We start from the raw sequence: 16,881 nt of genomic DNA on the forward strand, positions 1-16,881 counted from the left end.
TTTTACCATTCTTTCCCCAGCTTCACTGAGATATAATTGACATATACCATTGCATATAATGTGATATTGACTCATGTATATATTGCAAAATGATTACATTTGTTAGTTAGCTAACACCTCCATCACCTAGTAAAATTACCCTTTTTTTTTTTTTTGGTAGTGAGAACATTTAAGATCTACTCTCTTAGCAACTTTCAAGTATACTATATAGTATAGCTATAGTCACTCTGCTATCCATTGGGTTCCTAGAACTTATTCAAAACTGGTAGTTTGTACTATAAGGTTCAAACTTCAGTGAAAGAATGCTTGGTAAACAAGGGACATATGGGTGGCTCAGTCCGTTGAGCGTCTGCCTTCAGCTCAGGTCATGATCCCAGAGTCCTGGGATGGAGCCCTGCACTGGGTCCCTGATCAGTGAGGAGTCTGTTTCTCCCTCTCCTTCTACTACCCTCACCCTCCCCCCGGGCTCATGCATGCTCTCTCTCTCTCAAATAAAGTCCTTAAAAAAAAAAAAAAAAACGCAAACGACAATAGTACTAAACAAATACAAAAGATTATTACTATAAGGTAATTCACATGATTCTGTCTTCCTCAATACAAGACATCTGTGTTAGGCTCAATGAGCTTTTCTTTATATGTTATGATAACTACACATAGTGTGTGATAACTACACACTAATAGTGTGCTAGGTGCAACATGATTTATTAGGATCAACAGAAAAGAATGCCACATTTCCTGCCAACCTGCTAAGTTGTGTGGTGGTGATAAGAGACAAATTTCTACTATACACATTACACATCTCACCTTGTGGCTTATAACCCACACTGCTACTGAACTCCACTATCCCAGTGGTGCAAAGTCATTTCCCTCTATAGTCACATACCCTGCTGGTTCCACATACCAGGTGTGCCAGTAAGTCTAAGCATATGACATTGCTTAGAAAACTCACGTTAGACAATTTGGTTTGTAGGTTACCACCTGCTATTTTTCACTCTGTTCCTAGCCTCCATGAGATAGATTATAATTTCATATGATAACACTCTATTCCATAAATACAAAAATTATAAGAATCTATTGTCATCATCACTGGTCGGCACTCAGAAAAAGAGGAGAAAAAAGAAAGAAATCAACATGCCAGTCACCATGGACCACAAGCAAAAGCAGGTGGTGGTTTTCATGTGAGAAAGGAAGGAAAGGTAGCTTGATCCTGAAGGAGGGCAGACTTCAAACCAGAAATCTGTAGCTCCCCAGCAGGTAAGGAACTTCAGCCCCCTGGGAGCACTAATTCTTTCAGGCTCATAAAACGAGGCCTGCTGCGATTCTGATTAGCGTGAGGCTGCTGCAGCAGTCAAATCAAAGCATGAGCTCCATAGTTCTCCACGGAAAGGAGATTTCTGGATTGTTTATCTCTGAGGGCAGAGAGAAAAGGCAGTGGACCACAATTAAAAGGAGAAAGCCAAATACCGCCACAGTTAAGAAATGCAAACCTAAAGAATACTGGCAGTCTCTCTTTGGAATACATCTTCCAATCTACTTTTTTAAAACAAACATTTCAAAGGTAGGGGAGGAGTTTCACTTGTACCTCTAATAATTGTTCCTGAAATAGCACTTTCCTCCAACAGAACTTAAAGCACCTCTCTTAATCTTCACCGCATCTCTGGGCAAGAGAAGTAGGTTAACAGTTCTATTTTCTAAGAGGGGAGACAGGATGCCTGAGATCCTTTAATAAACTCTTGCAAAGACAACCTGGTCCCTTCTCAAAGTTGAACCTGATCTCTGGGAAGTTTGCTAATCTATCATGATTCCAGGACCCTAACTGAGACAGGTCCGAGGGACCTTCAGTCAAGAATATATGACTTGGTCAAATTAAAATGATATTTGTTAAACCATGCATTCAACAAACGATGTATTAAAAAACAGCAGGACTTGAAGGTCTTCAAGTAATAAGGCAGCCCAGTGGCAGTCCCAGGCTTCCATCTGGGTCACATCTAAATGGGGAAACGAGGACAGACAGGGCCGGGATGGATTCTTGAGACAAGAATAGCTCTGTTAATCTTTAGGAATAGTCTAAGCATAACATCCCTAAGAGGGCAAATTTCAGGTTCGCTAACTCTTTCTGCAACTCCCTGCTCTGTCACACGGGACATCCAGCTTGAGCTCCTCTCATGACAACGCTCCAGTGGAGCAAAGCAGAACCCCTCAGGGTGCTCTGCCATGATTCCTTGACCAACATTATCTGCTCCCACCTCCAGGGGACAGGTAAGGCGTTCAAAGGCCCAGAGATATTTTATTTCAGCCATTTTTTTTCTCCCAGGACAAAATTTTACAAACTTTTGTTCTTCTCAACAAGCGTTGTCTCTTTTTCAGATACTAACCCTCCAAAAGAGAAGTTTCTACTCATTTCTGAAATTTGACCACTCTGAAGAATAAAGTTTAGGATTCATTTCTTTAACAAATATTTATTAAATGCCAACTATGTATAAGGCCTCTGCTGGCCACTGGGACATAAATGTAAGATAAGCATTGCTTTGCTATCATGGGTCTTAACAGCCTAGGACATAGCTGCCCAATTAAAATGAAATGCAAACCATAGATGTAATTTAAAATTTTTTAGGGGCCACATTTTAAAAAGTAAAAAGAAGGAGATGAAATTAATTTTAATGTTTTTAATCCAATATGTTTAAATATTATTTTAACATGTAATCAATATTTTAAAAATCACTAATGTGATATTTTAACTTTTTTTTCATGCTAAACAAGTCTCTGGAATTTGGTATACTATTACATTCAGAGTGTATCTCAACCCATTTTACATGCCCAACAGCCATATACAGCTAGCAGCTACCATACTGGCCACCACAGGTCTCCACAGGTCTAGAAGATTTTCATCCACGGGCTTCCTGTTCCCTGATAAAGACAAAATGGAACCGTCTTTCCAGCAGCCCTGCATAAAATACAGACTCATAGAAAGCTGAAGTCCTATTTGTGAAAGGTCCCCACAAAAAATTATAAAGCTAACAAGACCCTGACCTGGAAATAAACGTCTACATTATATTTGCCAATATTTGCTACGGAGAGAAGGAGAGAGTGATCAGTTACACAAAACAAAGCAAGAATACGTAAGTGGGGAAGAATCTCAGAGCTGTCAGATGGATCCCACTACAGAAGAGCCAAAGGGCTCTGGATTCAGGAAGGGAATAGAACACTCGAAGCCTGTCAGAGAGGTCACAGCTCAGGCATGAGCTCTCCTTGTGTCTTACAAAACCAATCCCAAAAGGATTAAGCCATTCTTACCAGTCACCTTTAGAGATTAATTTGTTTTGGTATCTGAAAGGTGTTTGGAATCCCTCAAGATGAAGGAATGACAAAAGAAACTGTTACTCATAAAGTCATTTCTTTGTTTCTGCTGCCCACAAGACTAGAGAAAAAATGATTAACTCTTAACTTCTGATGTACCAGAACATCAGCCTTTAAGGATTTAAAAAATCTTCTACATTCCCTGCCTTACTCCCAATAGGTGGTGAGTGGTATAAATGCTCTCTAAGCATTTGCCACCATCCAACCGCACAGCTGGTAGCCTTTCTAGGTTACATAAAGGACTTCCACTTGTTCAAAGCTTATAGTAAGCGTCAAGATTATATACATAAGATGCTATTACTTTCCAAAAATCTTGAAGCCTATTATGTGTGTGTGTGTGCATGATGGATGATATATATATCCATCCCCCTGGAAACAGAAATCAAGACATCTCCACAAAAGCTTGGAAAGAGTTAAAGAATTAAATAAGTAATCTGCCTAGGATACTCCCTGCGTACCCAGACAATATCCAACCTAAGCTGTAGGTTTCATTTTTCCCTCTCTCCCTCTCTCTCTTTTTTTTTTTTAATTAAAAAGCAGTGAGAAGCTGTAGCTATAATGAGGAGCTGTGGGAAAATGCAGTTATATTGGGCTCAAAGTAATGTACCATAGGAAGAGGCTACATCACCAGAACGAATCCTAAATTAAAACTCCACTATGAAACCAACTCCATTTCCTCTGAGCATGCAATCTATATTATCGCATTTATGGTCTTGTCTCGACCTCAATTAGACTTGGGGTGGGAGTGGGAGAAAGGGGCCTTCTATAATAAGCAATAATGGCATCATTATGATAAATTATGAAAACACACAGCACAATTATTAATGTGAAGAGCACATCTATACCAGGATATAACAGTGGAGATGTGGGGGAGGGGGCAGCATCTAAGTAAGTTCAATATTCCAAGTTACATGGGTTAGGAGGGGGTGATTTTCATAAAATGTACTTTCATGTTAATGGAAAAAAAATAGGTTCAATTCTATTTTAAAAAATGGAAAAAGTCAAAGGAAATCTTCTGTAACCTCATAATAAGCCAGGAATTTTTCACCTAGCACCAAGAAACTTCCGAACTTCAGAAAAGGGCCTTCTGACTAGGGGCATGAAGTATGATTTCCTCAATATCAAACAATGGGAAAGACTTAGAAATTTGAGCTCAAGTGGATAATCTAGTTTATCCCTCTCTTTATAGAAATAAGGAAATCAGAGCCCAGTGGCTTTAAGCAATTTGTCTGTGATGGGCAATAATACAAAGCTTCTAATTCGCAATATAGTGCTTTTCCTACTTTGCAATACTAACTAGTCATTGCTAACCTATTTGCAATTGGTGATACCCTACATGGAGAATGAGTTTAGGAGTCAAATTTGTCTAAATTCAAATCTTAGTCCCTCTACTTAGTTAGCAGTCCTGGAAAGTAATTTAGCCCCTCTAAGCTTGAGTTTTCTCAATCTATTAAGCTAGAAACAATAACACTTTCATACATTTATGTATATATGTGTATATATGTATGTAAGCACAAAAAGGCCAATGTTTCTAGAGTGCCCAGCAGAGTTTGGCTCATAGAAGATAGTACATGTAGCCTCCACCTCTCGGACACACCTGATTCAAAAATCAAAGAACCCCAACGTTGGAAAGGGTGTTAACCATTAATAGGTTTTAAAGGGAAAATCCTTTTTTTTATTTTTATGTCAAAATATGACAGGCCCCACCTGCTACTGCACCTTTTAATATCCAATGACTGAGAAAGAACACAAATATATTACTATTTTGCAATACTTTAATTGCATTTGTGTTTTTAACTCCTGTATATACGAGAGAGACACAGAGACAGAGAGATAGATTAATTTTGAGAGAGACTTTGAGAGACTGAGATTCATTCTACAGAAAATGCCTGTATACATTTGTCTCAATTCACAACCTCTTACAGTAATTCTGAACCACTAGAGAAACCCAGACTCTAGGAAGTCTTGAATTTAACCCAATCATCTATTTGAGGTTTGAATCCCCTTTAAAACACGATCACTGGGTATAGACTGGGGCTTTCCTAACACTTCCAATGACCAGAAACTTAACCCCTCCCTAAACCGTGCCCCCTCCCCCCGCAATCTTTGGATCACTCACAGAGTGTTAAATTGAAGAGAAACCTTCCAACTTACAACTTTCTTCCTTGGTCCTTAATCTTTCTCTTTAAAGCAATATAAACAAGATTAGTCCCACTCTCTCATTTTAAAAAAATATTCAGATTATTTCAAGACAGTAATCCTATTTCTTTCTTCCTCTATCATTGCCTTTTCTTTTTCAGAATAAACACTTCCAATATGGCGGGATGCACACAATGCAGGGGACAAAGGTAGGTATACAGATAATTAAATTCCTTCCTGCCATTAGGTTTCGTAATTTTAAAGCTTTCTGATACCTCTAAAGGTAATTAGACATATGGAATGTCACGAACCCAGGCTGTGGATGGATTGGTATAACCAACTTGAAATGCTCAGAAATCATCTGCTGTTAACCTCACCTGATTACATTTTGTCAGAATAAAAGGGAATTTTCAAACATTCATTTTTACCAGATGGTAGTGAGTGGCCTGACCCAGAAGTTACAGATGAGCTGCAGTAATGAGTTTTCCCCTGCCTTTGCTGGCTGCACATTCACTGGTGACATTTTACAGCTAGGACTTCTGGCTCAATCAATATTTGCAGGCATGAAACCTGCCAAAGTTAACATCAGGGCTCCCTTGCAAATTTGCTTAAGGCACCAGAACTGAAAAAGCTCACAGTCTTTAATGCTGCAACTACCATCAGCCAAAGTTCATAATCAGGGATCAAAGCCATCAGAGACAGAAAATTCTACCTACCTCAACTCAAAAGGTTATTGTGATGACTAAAACTCCTTACAGAGGGGCCCTATGTAAACTATCAAATGCTATATCAACAAAGGATTATCATAGATATTTTTAAGAAATATCCAAGAAATATTCCGGGTATTCATATACAATTACATGTTACGTCTTTATAAGACTTAAAGCTTAGGGAAAACAAAAATCAATGAATCATGACAATTTACTACCTTTTTTTTTTCCTGGAAGAAAACCAAGTACCAGAAACTCAAAATCTCAAAGCAAAATTATTGCAAATATAAAACAAAATTCTCATTTATTTGATTCCCAATTAAAAAAAAGAAAAACAGGTACTGAGAACACAATAATTACTGGAGAACATGGGTTTTAACTGCCCACAAGGAGTGGGGGGGAATCAATGTAACAAAAATTAAAAGCACCAAGACTCTCACTTAAGATCTATAATCTGATTGGCTGGCAAGTAACATGGATGTGATTTAGGATTTAAATCACTAGTCATTAAGACTCTACTTAATCCATTTTTCCTACCAAAAAATTCTTACTTCTTTTTAAAGCCTGAAATATCTTCATCTCACCTCCAAAGGGTGTGTAGATTTCCTTTTTTAAAAGTACAAACTATACTTTAGCATCCATGATTTACTTTGACATCTTCTCTGATTAATTCTGCAGCTGAATCAGAAAGCTGAATGTTGATTCAGTTTCTTTATTTATCAAGGCTAACAGAGGCAGATACTTGTAAAATTGTTGGAAGGTAAACTACCCCCATTTTAGCAGACTTATTATGAATGTTTTGTCAGTTACACCTGAACCATCATTATTCATTCATTCACTCAGGAAGTGTTTACTAAGCTAACAGAACCTGAACATCATTCTGTTGGGTGCTAGAGGGAATATCAGACATCAATCCAATAACAATAACAACAGAATTGCACTGATCTAAAAGCAGCAGCATAGTACAATGCAAAAAGCAACAAACCAATAATCAGAAAGAAAATGTAGGTGTTTGTGAATCACTTAAGAGTCACATGACCTTAGATAAGTCATTTGACTTATCAGTGCAGCATTTCTAAAAAAAACGCTCTGCCCTTGCTCTACATCACAGGACTATCTTAGTAAGATAAGGGAGTGTAAGATTAAATAAGATAAAGACATAGTACTTTGAAAAGAAAACAGAAACTATGATTTAATTTCTCTTAATGATTGCTAATGCAAAGTTCTATATATACAACACTTTTAGATTTACTTAAAATCAGCTTTTGACAAGGAATATCATCACAATTATGATCACAAAAGAAAAAAAAAAAACACTGAGCACCCCACAGGTATCTAGAAAGGAACCCAATGTCACTAGTAATCAGGAAAATGCACATAAAAACCATAAGATATCAGATTGGCAAAAAATTAAAAATTTAAAATCTAGCCATGTGTTAAAGATGTGGAGAAACAGGAACTGTTAAAACTTGCTGATAGGGGGTGCCTGGGTGGCTCAGTGGGTTAAAGCCTCTGCCTTCAGCTCAGGCCATGATCCCAGGGAGCCTGCTTCCTCCTCTCTCTCTGCCTGCCTCTCCACCTACTTGTGATCTCTGTCTGTCAAATAAATAAATAAAATCTTAAAAAAAAAAACAACTTACTGATAGGAGTATAAATGAGTATAGGACTAACTGGTGATACCTAATAACACTGAAAATGCATATATTCTGACTACCCCAGCAATTCTTCTCCCAGGTATATACACAGAAATTGTCAGACATATGCACAAGGAAATACTTAAATAATGTTCATTGGAACATATCTGTAATAAGAAAAAAGAAAATTTCAACCATCAACTGGCTGTACACATAATAATAATAAAATGTGTGGGAATAATAATCACCAAATTCAAGATAGTGATTGCTTCTAAAGAGAACAATAAATTGGATTAAGGAGGGGGCACACAATAAAATGGGATTAGGGAAGAGTATATTAGGAGACTTCAATTGTATTTATAAAATTTTATTTCTTAAAGATCTTAAGTAAATTTGGCAAAATGGTATGGTTACGCACACAGCTACAGGGAGAAAAGGGGGATGACTAGAAGCTAGCAGGGAGTCATGCAGAACAAGTCATGCCCCACTGGTTGCAGTTCCTTGATGTTGTTGTGGCTCATTAAGGTTAAGGGTTTACAACACATATTGGGTAACTTTATCTCAACACGATCTTTCACAAAGTTACTCAAGCAGGCAGAAAGAGAAATGTGGATGAATGGCAGCACAGATAGGTAGAACCATAATTGGTCAAACCAAAAGAGTATAAGCACTGTGGAGTCCTTTTGTTTAAACTCAAAATAGCAAATACATAAAGTCCCTGTCAGGAAAAATGTGACTTAAAAACAATTCAGTCAGAAAAGAGCTGATGGCTTCAGTAAATTTCCAATTCAATGAATCAACAGGATGACCAACTTTAAATATCCTTAAAGCTAATGCATATTAAGGTCACACTATCAGAAGTGTAACACCCAATCTGGCTACAGTCTCGCAGCATTGAATTAAACACCACACATGAAAAAGAGGCATTAAATCTAGATAATGTATGAGCAGGACAGTACAGGGTCTGGAAACCCTGCTATAGGGAAAACCAACAAGGACATCAGCAAAGATTTAGGGAAGGACCCAGGAGTCACCTTGGGTTATTTAAACAATGCCCTGGAATGGGGTAAATCCGTACTGTGTGCTACCATGAATAGCAGATCACTTTCCTTTCCTCTTTCATTCTAGAGAAATCCTACTCAGCCTTAAGCTCCAGCTCTAAGGTCACCTTCTCTAAGGGTCTTCCCAAAACTCCAGTAAGACCTTGGAGCTTCCTCAGCCGTGTATCTGATCATCTCTTTTTCAGCACATAACACATGCATTGATAAATCTCCATCTCCTCTACCAATTCATAAACTGGGTCCTCAAGAGCAGGAACCATGGGATCCAACCCTTTCGGCTAACACCTCAGCATCTAACGGTGCCCAACATCAGAAGAGGAACTCAACCCACGTTGCTAAATCAGTGAGCGACAGACGGGGGAGGGCAGCTAAACCAATGAACTACCCAGGAATCATAACTTAACTATTAGCAAATGTATATAAGGTACACATATTCTCAGGGGTCCTTGGGTCTTTAGCTTGACTGCAGCTGGGCAGGATTCATTTGCACCTACATATCTGATCATTTTACGCCATCCTGGGTTGTATTTTTATGTATCGCTTTGTTAATTCTCTAATGGTGGCATCAAGCGATATAAAGAATAAGAACAGTAAAACTCAGATTCAGACAAAGAATATCAGTTCAACCTCATAATTTACCAATGAATAGACCAAGACTCAAGGAAGTGACAGGACTTGAGCCTGAAGTATAGACAGAACGAGGTCTGAAACCTCTCACTTTTGCGGGAGCAGTACACACAACCTCCAGATCCCTTTCCTTAGTCACAACCCTAGAAACTATCATCTGAAAGGCCTAATCTTCGTCATCTCTCCCTGCTGCCATCATCTTTCAACGAACTTTAAAATTTCTTCCGCTACTTTTCTATCTATGGCTTTAACCAGGAAAGCTCTTCTCTGTCACTGCTCCTTGCTCATTTGTAAAAGCATAGTTTTTTCTCTGTACGGAAATTGCGCTAAGAACTCCCTCTCCCAGACCATTTAGGGAACACACCCAGTCCACTCTGAATCTTTAAATATTAAATAAAAAATTAATATGGCAATGTTATTTTAAATTATTTATAGTTAAACCAAAGCTCAGATACAATGAATTCACTTTATTCTTTCGGGTGACACAAAGGTTAGATACTTTATAAGTGCTTGTCACAGAGGCCGGGGAGAGGTGGAGTACCGGTTCAGCAAGCAGCAGCCCCACAGAGTGGTTCTGCACGTAATATGGCACACCTGTTACATGTAATTACGCTGACAGAGAAGATTCCAGCCAGAGGAACATTGCTCCTAGCAATGGACAATTTCATTAAGGCTAAAGTGGGGCAAGGAAATCTTTAATTACCTTTTCTATAAGTTGCCTCTGAGGTCACTGCCAAGACTTAAAACTTCATTCCTCTTTCAAACAGAAAGAGTGGTTGGGGAGAAAGGATGTACACTCGCAGGGAGACAGATAGGAAAGAAAAAACTGAAGACGTTCTGAAAAAATGGGAAGGAGGGGGGGATGAATAAGCTGGGACTGAATTAGTGAGAACCAAATCGTAAGTAAGAAATAAATAATTTCATTCATTTACATAATCAAGATCTTTCGCAGCTGCTCATTAATTCCTTAACGGTTCTGATCCGGTTTTGATCTCAGGAACCTAGGACATTAGCTACCACCATTACTTGCTTTCAAAGCTAAAACTTACCCACATAAGCCTGTTACACGATAGCTGCCACATTTATTTCAAGGAAGACAGAACTCACATCAAACTTTACCCTGAGTATCCTGTTAAAGAGGGTATTTTTCAACATTATGGGTAATACTTTAAAGTCTGAAAACATAGCGTGATTATATAATATACTTTCTGTCTAGTGCCCATTTACCTCTTTCAGCTTGAACAAAGTATATGGTGTTACGGCCTCAATACATGCTTGTTGATGAGCCCATCAAAAACAATGAGAAGAGATGCTTTCATGTCTACTTTTGTCTAAGATGCACTTTATTTTCCTCAACTCAAAGGCTTTACTATTTCTAGAAGCTTTACAAACTGCTCAAGTTTGCAAAACACCTCCATTCCCAATAAAGACAAGTATGGGAAATGAGTTCTTCTTATAGTCAGAAATATTTCCTCCACCTAGAACACAGAACGAACACTGACCACGTGGCCACATGGCAGATGATCAAAAGGAACTGTCTGGGAGCCCGGGTGAATGCCTCTTGCCACCTACAAACTCCTCCTGCGAGCTCTATCCCCGCCACTACAACTCTCTTGCAAGAAGGTTATAAAACTGACTTTAAAGTGATTTTAAACTAGTAACTCTTCATTTCAGGAACATTTTAGGACACTCAATTTCCTAGCAGTAGCATCTAGTAGACCAGAGAAGGCAAAAACGCCTATTTTGCTGGGCACGAAGGGACTCTACCAAGGATTAAGATAATTAAATAACTGTCTTATAGAGAAACATAAATAAAAGAATAAAATAATGTGAACCATCTCTCCCCTTTTTAAAGTTTTCTTTGAAGTTTGGCAGGCTTCAGTACCAAAACAAAAAGCAAAACAAAACAAAAAAAAAAACCATAAGAATTGGCTGCCTCGGGCACCTGGGTGGTTCAGTGGGTTCAAGCCTCTGCCTTTGGCTCAGGTCGTGATCTCAGGGTCCTGGGATCGAGCCCTGCATCGGGCTCTCTGCTTGGCGGGGAGCCTGCTTCCTCCTCTCTCTCTGCCTGCCTCACTGCCTACTTATGATCTCTGTCTGTCAAATAATAAACTTAAAAAAAAAAAAAAGAATTGGCTGCTTTAGAAAAAGGTACCTGAAAACAGCGCAAACGGCAACTGTTTTTTTTTGCACAATGCAGAGACATTATTACACGTTATGGTAGCTTTACTTTCTGAGAAAGGAAAGGAAAGTGAATTTTCATAAGCAAGCTTCCTCTGTGGGTGAATCGCTAGTCAGTTATAACCAACTCAGAGAGAGCCATCAAGGCAAACTACCCATTAGCTGTCAATTTAGAATGACTCCAGAAAGCCAGTCCCAGAGCTCCACTGATACCTCTCAACAACCTCTTAATCTTATTTATAACACCTGTGTTAAGGCAGTCTGCCATCAATCCAACTCGCCTCAGACTGCAATTACTTAGAAACTTGAGAATCCCGGCAAACATACCAAAAAACAGAGAGATGCTGGCTGAAAAACCCTGCACACAAGGGAATTTGGCCATCTCTTTCAAACAAAACTGCATAAGGAAGCCAGGCGGGGCCTTGACAGGCAAAGTCAGATATAAATCTCGCAAAGGGCTTCTTAGGAGGCACTGAGGTCAGAGAATCTTAGGGTTTAAAGAAACCATAAAGAGTTCCTCCACCGCTTCCTCACAAGTGATTATCCAAGCTGTGTAATAGTTACCATTAACTGTGTGATTATGTTCATTATCTTCTTCCTCCCCACACAGCCCTGCTAGGTAGGAGACACCCGTTCCCTGTTTTTGCAAGTAAAGAAACCAAGGCTCAGGTGGCTTGCTTAGCGAACTGCCTAAGCACCTAAGAAACTGATGCTAAACGAGTCCTATGAAAAGGGGAGACTGGTGCATTGAGAAGAAAATGGACTTCAGCAGTCAGACATCCAAGTCTGTTACTAGAGTGTGACCCTGTGTAAATCACCATCGCATCCCCGGAAAAAATGCTGTCCAGTGAGGAAGCATCTAACCCAGTAAAGTACTTAATACATGTTATATAAGGAAAAAAAAATCAAATGGAAATGAGTATGCCGGATACAACAACATGAAGTAAAAACTAATCTTGTTGTTTGTATTATCTCTTACTTTTTGTCTCTAAGGTTGGGTAAAGAGAAAACAGCAATTACGGCCCACAGCAGACCTGCAGCAAATCCTGGGCAAATAAATGGATCAATCAATCTGTTGCTTTGGAGTCAGAGACAACTCCAGTCCAAAAAAAAAAAAAAAAAGTCATCACTCTCAGGTTATGACAGTATTAGAATCGAGCTTTTATGAAGATCATCTATTGTTTTTTTATGGCAATGACTGAGTCACTGTCACAACGGCTTACTCTACTCTCCATTGAGAAAGAAGAGGCAAGGAGAAGGCAACTGTGAAGGTGCTAAAGGCACCTAAAGGCTAAAGATGCCTTTAGAAGAAAACCAAATTCAGCCGCTCATCATTGATTCACTGCTTCATTCATTTCTTTATTCCTTCTTCCTTATTTCCCTTCTTCTTTTCCTTTCTTCAGTCAAGAGACATTTAGTGAGCTTGTACTACATAGCATGCACTGATCTGGTCACTGTCCTTGAGGAACTCAAAGTCTAATGGGAAGACAGACACATAACCAAGTAAATTCAATACAGAACTGCTGGGAAAGGCAGTCCACGCATGCGGTATTTCCAACCCCCACTCGGCTGTACAGGAATGGGCCTCAGGCCTGGAACGGGTAGTAAGGAGCCCATACGGCTGGTGCCAGGCTTAACACCTTGTGTGACAATACTGGTCTGTTTTTGCTCAACGAGTGTTCCCTTGCTCTGCTTCAGCATGTACATCAGTGCCCCTTGGGCACACCACCAGCTTTCAGGTTGGGGTCCTGCTGCAAGAGAGATGGATACATGTAGGCCACTGCCCTGCACCAACTTCAAAGGAAGGAGGAGGGCCCCGCAAGCCACAAGGGACTGATGTACATCCCAGTAGCTGGTCTTGCTTTGTCTCTTCTCTGTGTGAGTAAAGCATTATTCCGTCCAGTACCTGACTGTGTGGGGTTTTCACTGGCAACTCCAGCACCAAGATGCAATGGGCAGAAGTGTTTGGAGTCCTCTCCCAGGACTGGTAACGGACGGGAGTGTTCTGCTCCCCTGGGTTTGATAACCAGTGCACGGTGTTCTGATGGACAAGAACAATACACATGGTAGACTCGAGGCAGGCACAAGACTGGGGCGATGGTAGCATTCTGCTGCATTCTATTTCCTAAGACACTTCTGTTTTTAAGCTCCCTTCATCCACCAGAGCCCTCTATCAGGAAAATATTTTGCCATCTACTTTCTTGTGTCTTTGGGCAAGTTTACTAAACCTCTGTGAACTTCCTTTCCTCGTCTACAAAATGGGAATAAGAATACTGACTTTCCCAGGGTTGCTTTTAGGATGAAACGCAGTACCACCTATAAACTGAACAACACAGTATGTGGCTCTCGCTGAGCTGGTAGTCCCCAGCCGTCTGTTCCGTTCTACTGTGGCGCAGGGGGCAGAAAACACACTCTTTTTTACCACACTGAAATTTCTCCCAGCTCCTCTATGAGCTGCTTTTCATTCACTTCAAATCAGGACCATACTTTCCCTGTAAGTAACCCTTTTTTGCCACAAACACAATCTGTCAATTGAAGGCAAATCTGCCATTAATGCAGAGGCAAGACTTCAAGCCCAGCCGCACACCGCCTCCTGATATGATCCTTTTAGGCTCTAAGTGTCACGCTCCCGAAAAAAGCTCTATTCACTGTACACAGCAATCGAAAAGTTCACATGGTCAGAAGTGCCTCTGCCTCACACGAGGTGAACCATGGCCAAAATTGCTTTTTTAATTAAAATAAGACTTCCTGAACCTCTTGCTGACAATCACAACTGGATGTGGAGACCAGTATCAGACAACCAGTCTCCATCTTACTCTAATGGTAAGCACACAGAGGAGATAGGGGAAAAATTACTAATTTAAACAAAATGTTTAATCTTCTAATTATGGGACAGGCTCCAAGAAGATGGAGAGTGATTTGCAATCCTCATTATGGAACCTGCGTGTGACCACTGGCAAAAGTCGTGTCAGCCAGAAGGCCGGTATCATCTCTTCTTCCCCCACTGAGTTTTCTGTGTCCTTGTAAATGCTGTGGGAATGAAAGAAATCTTTGGGGGGAAAAAAAGTAGAAGAATCATAATTTGTCTCCCCAAGTTCATTATGCAGAATGAGGTATAAGGATCCCCAGTAAGAAGCCAGGGAGATCATCTTTAGTGACTTTACACTGGCAGATTGAGCAGCCCAAGGGCCTTTGAAACTCACAAGTCTTGTAAAAACTGCCCAACTCAGGTGGTGGTTAAGCAATTCTTTTTATTTGCTGAAAAGTCCTGTCATCAGTGGTACGAGATGCATTGAGAATTAGGGTGGTGCCCACCAAGAGCACCTTTGGTCAGAAGGAAATCTGTTTCTCTGCAGATATGCTTGTACCACTGCTAATTTGTGTTATCTCTGCCCATTCAGATCTCCGTGCTAACTCAGGAGAAAAAGTCCCTGCCAACCAAGTCTGACAAGTCTGATGGCAGAACTCCCACTGGAGAATCAGCCGAGACAGCAAAGGCAGGCAATTATTCCCTTTCATTAGAGAGAGTTCTTTTTAAGTTTGGTTTTTGTGGTGGTGTTTTTTTTTTAAATTTTGAAAACAAAAAGTAGCCATTCACAGCTACTGCTCACTGCAGTCACTTACACAACTGGCAGAAACTGAAATTTCCCCCTAAGCCAACCAGAAAGAGCTGTGCCCCTGTAATTACCCACTGTAATGTAAAACCAGACACAGAGAGGATGGCCACGGCAGATCTGGGCAAGACAGCAGTGATATTTAATCATCAGTCCAGACCATCTGCAACTGTTTTGCAGAAGCACATAAAGTTTATGGATTCCAAAGCTCCCTACAAGTTACCAGGTGTGAAGGTCAGCTGCACTGTCCTCTTGTCCACTGGGGTTGCTTTCTTCATTCTCTCCAGGCCAGGGTGTTCAACAAAAGGCACTATGCCCATGTTTTCTGAGCCAAGCCTGGCAGGAGGAGAGTGTTGCTTCTTGATTAAGCCAGAACGTAGATTAAATGTTTAGAACTGGGAGATTCTGAAAACAACCTAGGTGGGAAAGCAATTATCCTAGGGAGAGCAGAGCTTCGGCTGCGGCCCCCTGCAACACAAAGGTGAATTCTACCCACTTTGAACACCTAAGCTGGCCAGGCTGCTCCCTTACAATCTATTCTACATTCTGCAGATGCAGTGCTCTTTTCAAACATAAACCAAATTGTGGCACTCCACAGCTTCAAACCCCTAATGGCTTCCCACTGTACTGACAACAAAATCTAAACATTTTAAGGTTACCTCCCCTCCCCACAGCTGACCTCTGTCCTTAATTGTCTCCTTCTCATTCACCATGCTCTAGCCATTTGCTTCAAACATGACAAGCTTGTTCCCACCTTAGGGCTTTTGTACTGGATTTTTCCTAGGCCTATGCTGCTATTCCCACAGCTCTTGAGAGAGCTCGATCTTTCTCATCATTCAGTTCTTAATTCGAATGTTACCCCCTCAGAAAGGCCTTTTAGAACATTCTGATGCTCCACCATCACTCTATTACATCAGCCCATACTTTCCCCTTCATATCCCTATTTGAAATTATCTTGGTTTTGTGTATATGGTATTTGTTTGCTTGTGTATGCATTCTTATTTATTTGTATTTGTTTTACTTGTTTATTGTCTGTCTTGCCCCCCTTGGATATAAGTTGCATAAAGACAAGGCACTGCAAATGTCTTGTGCGAATCTACTCTCAGTGTCTAGTATAACAACTTGCATTTAGTAGGCATTTAATAAGTATCTGTTGAATAATTAAAGGGAAGGTTCAATATGTATCACTAATCTAAATGCAATTTCCTAACCCTCAAACACCTAGACTGGCTCACAGGCTGTCAGCATGTTTCACAATGCCCTAGAACACACTGAAATGAGACACTGAATGATGAGGAAACAATGGCAAAGACAAGACCAAGGAGAACCTGTAGACTCTCAAAGTTGCAGAGTTTGGAAAATCTGCAAGCCTCTTGGGTGGAGTCTTGCCCAAATTGTCCTTTCACAGGAGGATCAGATGGGCTAGCAACAGTCATTACCAATGGCTAGGGCCAAGACCCAAAGTTTGGGTCTTAAAGATCCAGCAAAGGCAGGGTAAACCATATGAGGCAGCCCCAGCCCAGTCAGACAGAGTCCTTCTGGATGAGGCATCAGTTGG

At 40.2% G+C, this 16,881-nt stretch overlaps 1 protein-coding gene across 1 annotated transcript in view; it reads right to left on the reverse strand.

Moving 5' to 3' along the window:
* CTNNBL1 (catenin beta like 1) overlaps positions 1–16,881 on the reverse strand; it is a 158,203-nt gene that overhangs the window by 126,085 nt on the left and 15,237 nt on the right. The window lies entirely within an intron of this gene.

The sequence above is a fragment of the Lontra canadensis genome, unplaced genomic scaffold (assembly GCF_010015895.1).
Source record: "Lontra canadensis isolate GAN:19392208 unplaced genomic scaffold, GSC_riverotter_1.0 scaffold169, whole genome shotgun sequence".
Taxonomy (NCBI): domain Eukaryota; kingdom Metazoa; phylum Chordata; class Mammalia; order Carnivora; family Mustelidae; genus Lontra; species Lontra canadensis.